At 42.5% G+C, this 13149-nt stretch overlaps 1 long non-coding RNA gene across 2 annotated transcripts; it reads right to left on the bottom strand.

Annotated features, from left to right (window-relative positions):
- Window positions 1–614: 614 nt before the first annotated feature.
- LOC131740072 (uncharacterized) lies at window positions 615–11448 on the bottom strand. Of its 2 annotated transcripts, XR_009330720.1 has the most exons (5): window positions 10669–11448; window positions 3114–3198; window positions 2737–3030; window positions 2471–2569; window positions 615–1239 (listed from the first exon to the last, which is right to left on the bottom strand). It is a non-coding gene; the product is annotated as an uncharacterized LOC131740072 (long non-coding RNA). The 2 variants fall into 2 exon arrangements; XR_009330719.1 differs by having other exon boundaries at window positions 2737–3198.
- Window positions 11449–13149: the final 1701 nt, after the last annotated feature.

Genomic DNA, 13149 nt, shown 5'->3' with positions numbered 1-13149 from the left:
CCAACTGAAAAAAACGGTAAAGAGTTCAAAGACATACTCTCTTTATTTTATTTTTTATTTAACCTGTTTTCTAGCTCATGTCCTTAAATCCTGGGATTAGCCTGGTTACCTTTCTCTGTATTGATCATTTTTGTCATATTGTACACACTGTCACTCTGGCTTGAACGAACTATCATATTTCCTTAAACCATATCAAAAAAAGAACAACATATTTGAATATCTATATTTTGCTGCTGGGTCAGATCAAATTATATTAAGTAATGATTACTATATTTCAACAGACTCATAATATGCTCTGATTGGATAACAGAATAACCCAACAGCAATGAGCATCCAAACATAAGGAAAGCTGGAATTCACATGCAAAGCATACTGGATAACCTGTCTATCTTTTGTTCCATAATATGAATTATACATTATTATTATTATTTGTTTATTTAGCAGACACCTTTATCCAAGGCAACTTACAGAGACTAGTGTGTGTGAGCTATGCATCAGCTGCAGAGTCACTTACAATTACGTCTCACCCAAAAGACAGAGCACAAGGAGGTTAAATGACTTGCTCAGGGTCACACAATGAGTCAGTGGCTGAGGTGGGATTTGAACTGGGGACCTCCTGGTTACAAGCCCTTTTCTTTAACCACTGGACCACTACATCCAATAATAACAATAAATCAACATTTTATTATTCAACAAAAAATAAACAAATAAGTCAAAACAACAAGTGATTCTAGATGGAACTCAGATGGTTCAGATACAAGTCATAGAATCTAGCGTTGGCTCACATTAAAATCAGTGGGGTTTCTTGGCAGCAATCCCAAATGCTGCTGCAGGGTTATAATCCAGTGCTCTAATGACTTTAACATCTGGAGGCTTGGAATGTAGCTCAGGGCAGAAAAAAGTATGATTTTATTTTTTTATTTAAAAAAAAATCCTGTGTCCCTCCAAATGCCTTCACTTACTGAACTGCATTGGTTACTGGTAAAATGATGAAACTACAAATCAGATAACATTCAAAGAGACTGTCCATTCAAACATTACTTAGTTACACATCTTCCTTACATATTATCTTGAGTAATACCAAAGGTACAATTTAAGGTTTTTTCATGAAATTAGTTTTGGTCATATATGGCAGGTGGTGCTTCAGTCTTTTGATCCTTGCATTATATTGTTCTGCAACCTGGGTATTCTTGCCATGCAGTTGTGGGTAGATATCTCCATTGTAACCCACATTACATGCTGAAAAAAAGGATTTTCAAATGAGCAAAACTGATATGCTGTAAGCAGTGATTAAGACCCCACCCAAACACATGGTCTATATAATGCAGAAATGAAAGAGTACAATGATTGTTACATGGCAGAAATACAAAGAGCCCCACCAAGGGGAGCTACCGGCTACGAAGGAAGGGGGAGAGGTCAGGAGACCAGCATCCCCCGCAGCAAGTTCGCTGCAAGCGGGGACTAGCAGGCTGTCAGCCGTGCCACTACCGGCAGGGGTGCTGACAGCATGGCCAGCCAGGAGCCCACTGAAGCCTCCCTTCCCAGCCCGAGACTTTGTCCTGGACTGCTGGATTTTTAAGGGGGGAGGTGGCCGTTGAGGCCATGTGTGCTGCGCACAAGGGGGGGTATATGTGGCAATGCGCCCCGCCCCTGTGTGCATTTGTGTGTTATGTGTTATATGTTGTATGTTGCGTGCGTGTGTTAATGTTGGTGTATAGAGATTGGTACACGGGATATAAACGGGTCTGTGTTTCACGTAGTTTAAAAAGGTAGATTTGTATTTAGGCACGAGGAGAAAACAAATCACTTCACGTGCTGATTAAATGTAATATGTGAGCACGGGGTTGCACAGAATTAATTCACGTGCTGGGATTCAAGTGAATAATTAATTAGTAATTGAATCCCAGCACAACAGTATATATAGAGACACGTAGCATTCAGTCGGGGTTAGGTGTTCGGTGAGTGGAGAACGGGAGAGAGAGAAGGAGTAAAGTAAATATAAAAGAACGTAAATATTAGTGTTATCTGCTCACCGTGTTTTGTTCGTCTGTCTGTGCACTGTCTAGTCCGTTTTGTTCGTCTGTTTATTTTGGCTACAAGTGCCGTGTCCTGTTTTGTGTTTAAACCTTTTATTTTCTGTTCTGTCTGTTAATTATTAAATGCTGAGCGAAAGCATTCGCTCAGCTCCACCAAACTCCAAGTCTCTGTGTGTGTTACTTCCTGGCTCTGGTCTGACACCACCCACTCCGGCCGTCTTTGTGACAGGCCCTTTCATAGAAATCTAACACTTATCCATGGGAGTGGTCAACCTCTCCCCCAAAAAATTATAAATAAACACCAGAATATTAATAGAGCATACATCACAACAGGGAATAACAGAACATTGTAGACTTTGTTAAATTATTTGTTGTACCATTTACTATGTACTTTCATAATCTGTGAATGTTTAAAGAAAACAAGGAAAACCCACCAATATGATTCTTCCATGCATTTTTTAAGAAGTTTAGATCCGTGTTGAGGCAGTAGGAATGTAACTTGCAAGAATTGTCATAAAACACGTATTTGGGTCCTAAAAAAAAACAAACAAAAAAAACCACACACACACCAAAAAAAATTAAAATAAACACAGCATAAGTGTATAATTAAGCAGTAGCTAGTGTCAAATTGCTAATGAATACAAAGAAGCAAATATACAGGTTTCACTTTTATAGTGAACAGTAAAATCAGATAACCCACCTTTAAGTGAACTGGTATTTCAAATACAATGTTCTGTTTGGAAACCATATGTGTTTTTTTTCAATGTATGACAATTTCTCCTGTAACGTATCAATGATTCCCAACATTGTCAGGTAAGTCCTCATCAGAATTCAGAATTCAGAAGTAATTTCTTTTATATGCTGGCAACTATGGTAAAAATTACAAGTGTGACAATAAAATGTCCATTTTCAACAGAGACACCAGGTAGTCTTCGCTCTTACTCTTGAATAGATAGCTGTTAGTGAATGGGATTTTGGTGAATGTTATTGCGCCCTGAAAATAAAGGACACAATTAAACAGCAATTAAATAAGAACATATTACAAAAAAAACAAAAACATTTTTGGCACCAACCAACCTCAAATCCAGTATCACATTGGACTTGCATCCAAGCATCAAATAAAGCTATGGTTATGGGGTTCTCCAACTTAGACGTAACCTACCTAAATATATACAAAACATTTAAAAGCAAGTTATAATACAGCTACAACACACAGCCCAGAAACCTGGCTGGATCTTTCAGTAAAATACAATACATAGCCCAGAAACCTGGCTAGATCCTTCATTGAAATACAGCTACAATACAGCCCAGAAACCTGGCTGGAACCTTCTGTAAAAAACATACAGTACAGCCAAAAAACAAACAAACAAACGCAAAACACAAGAACAAGGTATATAAAACTAAGCAGATGAATGGGAATTATTAATATTTTAAATATATAATATAGGTTTTCAAAAAGGTAATTTTTTTTTTTTTATTCTACTTTGTTAACGATACCAAGTAGCAACTCTTTAATTAAATACAGATTTAAACACACAGCAGATAAAGCGATAATGATATACTTACATGACTATTTTTTAATTAAATTACAAACTACTATAAAGATGACGTTAAGTATTAAACTGCTTACCTTACTGCACGACTAGAATATTGGTACTTTCCTATCGACTGCGTCTGTGACTTGCAAGGCACTTACGTCATCATGTTTCAACCAATCAGCCACGAGAATTGTTATGAGATTCTGGCCCTAAAACCGGGCGGGTTTATACCTCTGCTACCGGAATTGCCTGGGTGGCCTGCGGTGTCCTAGGACACTGCCGTGAGTGTCCTGCATAGGATTGTATTATTCTGCGTGAGTGTCCTGCATAGGATGCTGTTTAATTATAATTCAAGAACAATCCCCAATGCCTTTTAAAATACTGAAGTATAAACCATTAAAAAAATACACACATGCTTTATAAATGTGTTAAAATAAAAACAAACAAACTAACATTAAATCAAATGTGAATAAACCCTGTTACATTAACGTACATGTGTTGTGTGCATTGTATTAGAAATCCAATCAGAGCAACCTGAAATCGGACCATAAGATACTTACGTCATTTTATGTCATGTCTAACTGAAAGCTAAATAATACAGTTTAAATATGTCGTGTAAGTATGCCTTTTCCTGTAATTTGTCTAGTTACAATTGTGAAGTCATATTTACAATGACTTCACAAGTATTACAATAAGGTAGCCTATTTCTTTACGTCTTTAAGTTATGAACTTACGTACTGTAAGATTGTAATTTAGATTTCTGTGCAGTTTCTTTTTTAATGTGGCACGTGAAAATATTATCAATATCAACCATAAAGTTACGAATAAACTCTAAATAACCATGTATCGCAGATGTACAAGAATTTATTTGCATGTTCCCGTTTTATGAAATGTTTGTTTATTTTATTTTTCTCAAGCCCCAATAGCGCCATTTTGCATTTTCAAAACAATCGATTACTTCCTGAACTGTGCAGCAAAAAACAAAAACGTTAGGTTACTTACCGTAACCCTGGTTCCTTGAAAGAGAAGACAACCACCAAACATTATGTATGGGATATTCCTGCCCTTGAGGTAGGTAATACTAAGCTCTCTATATCAGAGCTGCCGAAGGCCCCTTCCTGTGATGACGCACTTGGTCCTGCCCATCGAGGGTATAAAACCGTCACTCACTGGAAGATCTCCCTCTTTTTCCATCGAACCCGTGAGGGCGACTGAAGTGACCTTGTGGTTGGTGGTCATCTTCTCTTTCAGGGAACCAGGGTTACGGTAAGTAACCTAACGTTCCCTTTCAAGTCGAAGACGACCACCAAACATTATGTATGGGATAATGTATACCAGAGCCGTTGCGAGGGAGAAGGAATGGAGCCTATGAGGGACGCACAAGCACTGCCTAACCCAGGGGTTAGTGGTGTGAACTTACACCCTCAAGGACCCTTGTGCCTACAGAAGGCACAGCAGGATCTACCACGTTAATGCGGTAGAACCTGGAGAAAGTATGCGGTGTAGCCCAGCTAGCCGCAGTACAAATATCAAACATCGAGGCCCTTAAAAAGGGCCCAAGATGTAGCCAACCCTCTAGTTGAGTGTGCGACTACCCTACCAAGTGGGGCAAGCCAGCACCATTATACGCAGTAGAGACTGTGTCCACAATCCAGTGTGACAGACGCTGCTTAGAGAGGGGCTGTCCTAGGGTCCATGTTCCGTGACAGACAAAGAGCTGGTCAGATTGACGTAGCGCTCTTGTCCTAAGCACGTAACATCTCAATGCCCGCACTGGGCAGAGAAAATTAAATCGCTCATCCTCCGTTGAAGCAAATGGAGGTGGATGAAAATACTCCAGTTCCACAGATTGGTTAATGTGGAAAGCTGTAATCACCTTGGGGAGGAAAGCGGGGTTGGTGCGCAGTGACACTCTGCTTCCATCCTTTCACACGCGCACGCAGGAGCTGTGCACAGACAGCGCCTGCAGCTAACTGATCCGCTTAACGGAAGTGATAGCTAAGAGGAAGGCTGTCTTCATAGACAGGTACTTCAGCTCTATGGAGTATAAGGGCTCAAACGGGGCCTTCGTGAGAGCCTCTAGTACAAAATTAAGGCTCCATTCAGGGAGAACAGTCCGCCTAGGAGGGCGTAATCGCGTGCCTTTTAAGGAACTGGGTAGCCAAAAATGCACACCCGGAGATATAGAATCTACGGGGGCATGGCAAGCAGAGATAGCCGCTAAATACACATTCAAGGTGATCTTCCAGCATCAAGCAGTTCTTGCATGAACTACAATATGACTGGCATAGGCAAGTGATGGGGTCATGGTTCCTAGCCAGACACCCAGCTTGAAAATACTTCCACATATAGGTATACAAGACCTAGTGGAGTCCACCCCCTAGCGCTCTGCATCATACCCACAACCGCGTCCGATAGCCCTAGGGTTAGCCAGCGGTCCCTTACAGGGGCCAGACCCATAACTGGAACCTGCCTGGTTCCGGGTGCCAAAGAGAGCCTTTCGCCTGACTGAGGAGATCCAAATGAAGTGGTATCTCCCAGGGCTGGCTATACAACAGCATGCACACGGTCGAAAACCACATTCTCCTGGGTCACTTGGGAGCCACTAGGAGAACTGACGCTTTCTCTAACTGGACTTTTTCTAGAAAAGCCAGGAGCATCGGTATAGGCAGGAAAGTGTACAAAAACGCTTTGGGCCACTCGTGTGCTGCTCTCAGCTCCCATGCAATTATGTGCAGGGATGTCCAGCGATCAGATGAGAGGCTTGCCTCCAGCAGCGTAGGGCTTCCCAGCATAGGCGAGACACGGTCATCTGACGGTGTCTGTCGCGCTTGGGGTGCAGCCGAAGGCACTGAGCCACACTTGGATCGGGCGCTTGTGGAGTAACCCTAGTTGGGTGGGTGATGAAGCCGAGGCCATCAAACCCAATAGTTTTTAACACAACACCAATTGTACTGTGAACCCTTGTTGAACAGGGCCAGACAGTTGCAAAAGGCAGCTACTCTGTCGGCCGACAGGTAGGCTTGCACTGTGTGGGCCACTGCTCCTTCCTGCGACTGGGCAGATCAACCAGTCGTTCAACTAATTCATCCTGATCACTTGCAGCCGCAAGGGAGCTAGGATGGCATCCATGCACTTTGAAATGTGTGGGGGCTAAGGAGAGGTTGAATCACAGCACAGAAAACTCAGGACGCTCCCCTGCAAGGCGAAGCGGAGATACTTCCTGTGCGCTGGACGAATAGGAATGTGGAATCTGCGTTCTTTCAGTCCAGTGTGAAAAAGCATTTGCCCTGCCAGACAGTTGCAGCAATTCCTCAACTGCTGGTCCAAGTAATGATCAGGGGAGGTATGGGCTGCTTTTGAAGGAAGGAGCCACCTTCCCATGAGGCCGCAACATAATCACATCATGGTCCTCCTCAGCAAAGCTGAAATCTGGTTCCGTAACATCCGGGGCAACCACCAGAGCAGACGGGGTCAGCTCCGGATGCCGCCGTTATCGGCTGAGTTGGGCCACAGCAAGGCCTGAGCCTGCTGCCTGACCAGGGGCTCCCAGCGCCGCATACAGCTCAGCCATGTATTGAAGCACTCAGGCACCAAGGGTACAGACGCACCGAAGGCACTGAGTGAAGTAGAATACAGTACTGGTGCACCGAAGCATCGGGGGCACCGAGTGCAGGTGTTATTGACATGCTGTGGTGCTAAGCACAGAGGCATGGAGCATCTAAACACCAAGGGCACCGATTGATAGGCGCCCAGTCTTAACCGCGTGAAGTCAACACAACTCGGGGTAGCGCATAGCATACACCAGGGTGGATACACAGGCTCGAGTGGCTGCGGTAGGCAATCAGGAGAGCAGTACAGGGGAGCACACGGTGCTGCACCATGGTGCAGAGCGGCAATAACCTGTTTCTGGACTGCATGCAGTCACACAACGTGGCAGGGCATAGCGTATACCAGGGTGGAGCACAGGCTCAAGGAGCTGCAATCTGTTATTTATTTTTAACTGCAAAGGCAGTAATAGGAAAACATACAGGCTTATACCCAGCCATTCGGCTATGGGAGAAACACATTTACCATGCCAGGCGGGGTGACCAAGCGCGCCGAGTAGGCGGGCTGAAACAAGCCGGCGGATTCAACTCAACAGCGGGACACAGCAGAGCTGGGTTCCCATGGAAGAATCACGCTTATTATTTATTTCTAACTGCAGGCAGTAAAGAAACGAATGCGCACACACACCACAGCAAGCTGTAACTGATTTTGTTTTGTTTTTCCAGCCCACCTATATTATTATTATTATTATTTATTTCTTAGCAGACGCCCTTATCCAGGGCGACTTACAATCGTAAGCAAATACATTTCAAGTGTTACAATACAAGTAAATGCGGGCTGAAGCAAACCTGCGTATGCAACTCAACAGTGGGGCGCAGCAGAGCTGGGTCCCGGCGGATATCATACTACATTTTATTTTTAAAACTGCAAGGCAGTAAAGAAAAACACACACACACACACAACAGCAAGGTTGTGAGGGTAAGATAGCAGTCACCACGGCAGCACGTGTAACTGCTTTTAAACAGCGCACCGGAGAGGCCGTTATGCAAAGTGTGTACCCTAACCGCGTGGTCAACACACACACCTGGTCAGCGCGGAGCGTGTACCAGAGGGGAACAGAGGCTGAAGCCATGGTGGGTGATGTTTTGGACAAAAATATATAATTTCTAATGAGAAAGAAGTGAAGGAGAGAGAGAGTACATTGAATGCACACGAACCGACTCACCGCAGCAGTCAAGTTCGGCCGGCGGCTCCACTCGACAACAGGGATACGGCAGTACCTAGCCCCGAGGAGGAGAGCGCGGCTGGGTCACTCGACAGTGGGGATATGGCCAGGCCTGGCCCCGAGGAGGATACTTGTGTAACTCTCAGGAATAGACAACTCACTCGCGGATGACTGCACAGACAGTCACTCACATACGACAGACAGGTAAAAAACAGTGAGCTACCACCAGGCGGGGAGGCCGCTGAAAGACAGAAAGATAAAATAACTTTTTTCAAGAGTTGTTGATTCCAGGAAAGCGGCAAGCAGGCTTTCAGCACAAATGCTAGGGAAATACAACTGACTCGAATCGACACGAGGGCTCTTCCTATCAACACGCTCAGTCTAGACACAGAGGTCTTACCTTACCGTCTTGAGAAGGAAAAAGAGGGAGATCTTCCATTGAGTGACGGTTTTATACCATCGGTGGGCAGGACCGAGTGCGTCATCACAGGAAGGGGCCTTCAGCAGCTCTGATACAGAGAGCTCAGTATTAGGTGGTCGTCTTCGACTTGAAAGGGAACTGTCCTTATTGTAAAGTTTCACGGAGTGCTACAAGACAACATTTATTGCAAAAGCATTGGAAATTTTCCATCGCTTTCGAAGAAAAAGATGAAGGTTTTAACTGCTTTGCATACATAATCATTTAAAAAAATTATATATATATATATACAGTATGTAATTATATATATCTATATCTATATATATATATATATATATATATATATATATATATATATATATATATATATATATATATAATTACATACTATATATATATAGTGCCGTAAAAATGTATTTGCCCCCTGTATTTTCTGCATTTTTGCACATTTTTCACATTGTATTTGGTCAGAGTTTTTTGTGGGTTGTAGTAGTGTAGCAGGTCGCTACTTTGTGTTTGTTTTATCGTTTTAATTAGGCTACTTTCATTTTTAGAACGCCCCCTTATCTTTCGTTTCTTTCCCCGCGCCAATCAGAGGATGATTCCCTTTACCCGGATCATTTAAAAGGCTGGTTTTACAGACAAGGGAGGAACGGAATAGGAAGCAGGATGTAAGGGAATGGAAGGCTGTTGTGACAGCGGTGGTATGGCTGGTCGGCAGTCTGTGCAATGGCGGAGTGTTTAAAATGATTTTGTGTGTGGTGTGTGAGTATCGGCAGTAGTATTGAAGTATGAGACGTGAGTAAGCCAATTTGATTATGATCTTCTAGTCAGCTACAACCTTAATTGGTTGTCGTGAAATCCTTAAAGGGACTGACTAGTTTAGAACTTATTGTTTGAAAGCAGCAAGTTTGTTTACATTACGTGGCCGTCTACTCTTAGACCACCACACGCTTGATAATGTCCTGACAGCCTGCCGTTCTCCCGATTAGTTTGTGTTTTAAGCTTCCGTTCTTTTAGATATCCCCCTGGTTGTTTTATTTGGTTTTTATGTACTGTATTGTTTTTATTATGACTGTTTTCGTTAATTTTCTGTAATGACTAGACTCTAGCTTGCAATATCATTATTTGATGAATGATCTGCACTGTCAACGATAACCTACTTGTTTTGTGTGTTTAAACAAATGGAATAGTTATTTATAATAGCAATGTGTTGCACTTTGCACTATTGTTTTTATGTGTTTGTATATGTGTGATTCAAAGATGTGTTTGGTATATTTGATTTGTTTATTTTATTATTATGATTAGTATTTATTAGCATTTTTTTTCCGTTAATTTGTTGCTGTTTAAGTGTTTTTTTCTGCACGGTTATATATTGTTGATGGTAGTAATTGCTTGTTATTGTGCATATCTATGCTCTGAGTCTGTGTTTTCTCTAAATAAAACCTGGAATGGTTTTTAATCATTGTAGTTTGTGTGCTCCTTCTGATTTCTATCCCAGGTCCACGCCCTATAAAAGAACCTACTCAGGAGACATGTTTTAAACTACCGTTTGTTTTAATTCTGAGGGTGAAATTCCCTCGGTGGCGTAGTCAGGCTGTACATTTTGTGTATTCCGTGGCGCTTGCCCCGCTCTGTCTTGGTGGGCAGGTGCTACAGTAGTATATAGAGGGAGTCTGAGAGAAAGAATGACACCAAAGTTTGGTGCTTCTTTCATTTGTTTGGTGTGCAAGGTAATCAAACATGCAATCTTCAGGTGTGAAAAAGTTATTGCCCCCCCCTAGTTAACTCAACCCAATTAAAGGGATAATTAGGGTCAGTTGTTTGAGTACTTTGGTTAACAACCAGGCCTGATTTGGGCCAGCCCTGCCCAATATAAATCTGACTAACTTTGGCCCTTACCATCAGAGTGAAGTTGTCAGCACACAGGTTCTAGAGGTACATCATGCCACGAACAAAAGAAATTCCTGAAGACCTCCGGAAAAAGATTGTTGATGCCTATCAGTCTGAAAAGGGTTACAAAGCCATTTCTAAGGCTCTGGGGCTCCACCGAACCACAGTCAGATCCATATTATCCAACAGGAGAAAGTTTGGGACAGTAGTGAATCTTCCCAGGAGTGGCCGTCCTGCCAAAATCTCTCCAAGAGCAAGGCGTAAAATCGTCCAGGAAGTCACAAAGAACCCTAGAAGAACATCCAGGGATCTGCAGGCCTCTCTCACCTTGGCTAAAGTCAGTGTTCATGACTCCACCGTCAGAAAGACACTGGGCAAAAATGGGATTCACGGCAGAGTAGCAAGGCGGAAACCACTGCTCACTAAGAAGAACATGAATGCTCATCTCAGGTTTGCCAAAAAGCACCTAGATGATCCTCAAGAGTTCTGGAACAATGTTCTATGGACAGATGAGTCAAAAGTGGACGTTTTTGGCCGACATGGGCCCCGTTATGTCTGGTGAAAGCCAAACACTGCATTCCACAGTAAGAACCTCATACCAACGGTCAATCGTGGTGGTGGTAGTGTCATGGTTTGGGGATGCTTTGCTGCATCAGGACCTGGGTGCCTTGCCATCATTGAAGGAACCATGAATTCTGCTCTGTATCAGAGAATTCTACAGGAGAATGTCAGGCCATCCGTCCGTGAGCTGAAGCTGAAGCGCAGCTGGGTCTTGCAGCAAGACAATGATCTGAAACACACAAGCAAATCTACATCAGAATGGTTGAGGAACAAAAAATTTAAAGTTTTGGAATGGCCTAGTCAAAGTCCAGACCTAAACCCCATTGAGATGTTGTGGCAGGACCTGAAACGAGCAGTTCATGCTCGAAAACCCACAAATGTCACTGAGTTGAAGCAGTTCTGCATGGAGGAGTGGGCCAAAATTCCTCCACAGCGCTGTGAGAGACTAATCAATAAATACAGGAAGCGTTTGGTTGCAGTTATTGCTGCTAAAGGTGGCGTAACCAGTTAGTGAGTCTTAGGGGGCGATTACTTTTTCACACAAGGGCATTGGGTGTTGCATAACTTTCTTTAGGGTAGCAGTGTGGAGTAGTGGTTAGGGCTCTGGACTCTTGACCGGAGGCTCGTGGGTTCAATCTCAGGTGGGACCCTTGAGCAAGGTACTTTACCTAGATTGCTCCAGTAAAAAACCCAACTGTATAAATGGGTAATTGTATGTAAAAATAATGGGTAAAAAATAATGTAATTGTAAGTCGCCCTGGATAAGGGCATCTGCTAAGAAATAAATAATAATAAATAAGTGAAATATGTATCAAAGTTTGTGTTATTTGTTCACTCCCTTTTATCTAATATTAGGTTTTGGTTGAAGATCTGATAACATTCAGTGTCAAAAATATGCAAAAATGCAGAAAATCAGACATGGGGCAAATACATTTCACGGCACTGTATATAGTTGTATTTAGGCACAATGATTGCAAAATCACTTCACATGCAGATAAAATATGTAACAGTATGTGAGCACGGGATTGCACAAATTAGTTCACTTTCTGAGATTCAAGTGAATGATTTGAATCTCGGCACAGCTGTATATATAGAGGAAGGAAGCATTCACTCAGGGTTTTGTGTTAGACAGTGGAGAACGGAAGAGAAAGAGAAAATAATTAAAAGGAAAACAAATGCTACTCGTGCGAGAGGACTCACACGATACTTGTTTAGTGTTGTCCACTGTCTGTTTTGTTTGTCTATTTATTTTGGCCTTGAGTGCCGTGTTCTGTTCAGACCTTTTATTTTCTGTGTGTGTAATAAAACACTGAGCGCCACAGCGTCTCAGTTTCGCTCGCAGTTGCTGTGCGTTTTGGTTTCATTTCTTGGCCTGACGCAACCCCTACAGCCAGCCTGTTCACACTGGGGTTAATGAAACACTACCACAAGCATGCACAGTACAGACCAGGTTGTAACAATATTAGAAGCTATTAACCAAACGTGATAAAACAGGTAGTGAAAAAATGTTATTCTTTTGTCCCAAAAAAGATGGATAAAACAATGGATTCAGACACATTTAAACAAAACCTTTGAAAACTATTGAGAAATTTCAACCAGAAATAAGTTTTTGTATGTATTTTTAAATTTGCCTACGTCACACAGAGACACACTAAACTTGAGCTGGTTTAAAAGATCCTTAACATTTGTGTCACCTGTTTACACTTGTGCAGCACTCTAGGCTGGCTCTGAGCCTTATGCACGCGCATAGCCCCTGAACTGAAGTGGGTGATCTCAGATGTCATATCACCATGACTACCTAACTATACACAGGACTAAAAGTTCCCAGTTTTAACAGTAATTGAAATCCTTTTTCATTTTATAGTTAGCACAACCCTTAATTGATGACTAGCAAACATATATTGTATTACTGCGACCCGGATGGCTTGT

Source organism: Acipenser ruthenus, chromosome 12, assembly GCF_902713425.1.
Source record: "Acipenser ruthenus chromosome 12, fAciRut3.2 maternal haplotype, whole genome shotgun sequence".
Classification (NCBI taxonomy): Eukaryota; Metazoa; Chordata; class Actinopteri; order Acipenseriformes; family Acipenseridae; genus Acipenser; species Acipenser ruthenus.
Note: the sequence above shows the minus strand (reverse complement) of the source record. Positions and strands in the feature narration are given on the sequence as shown.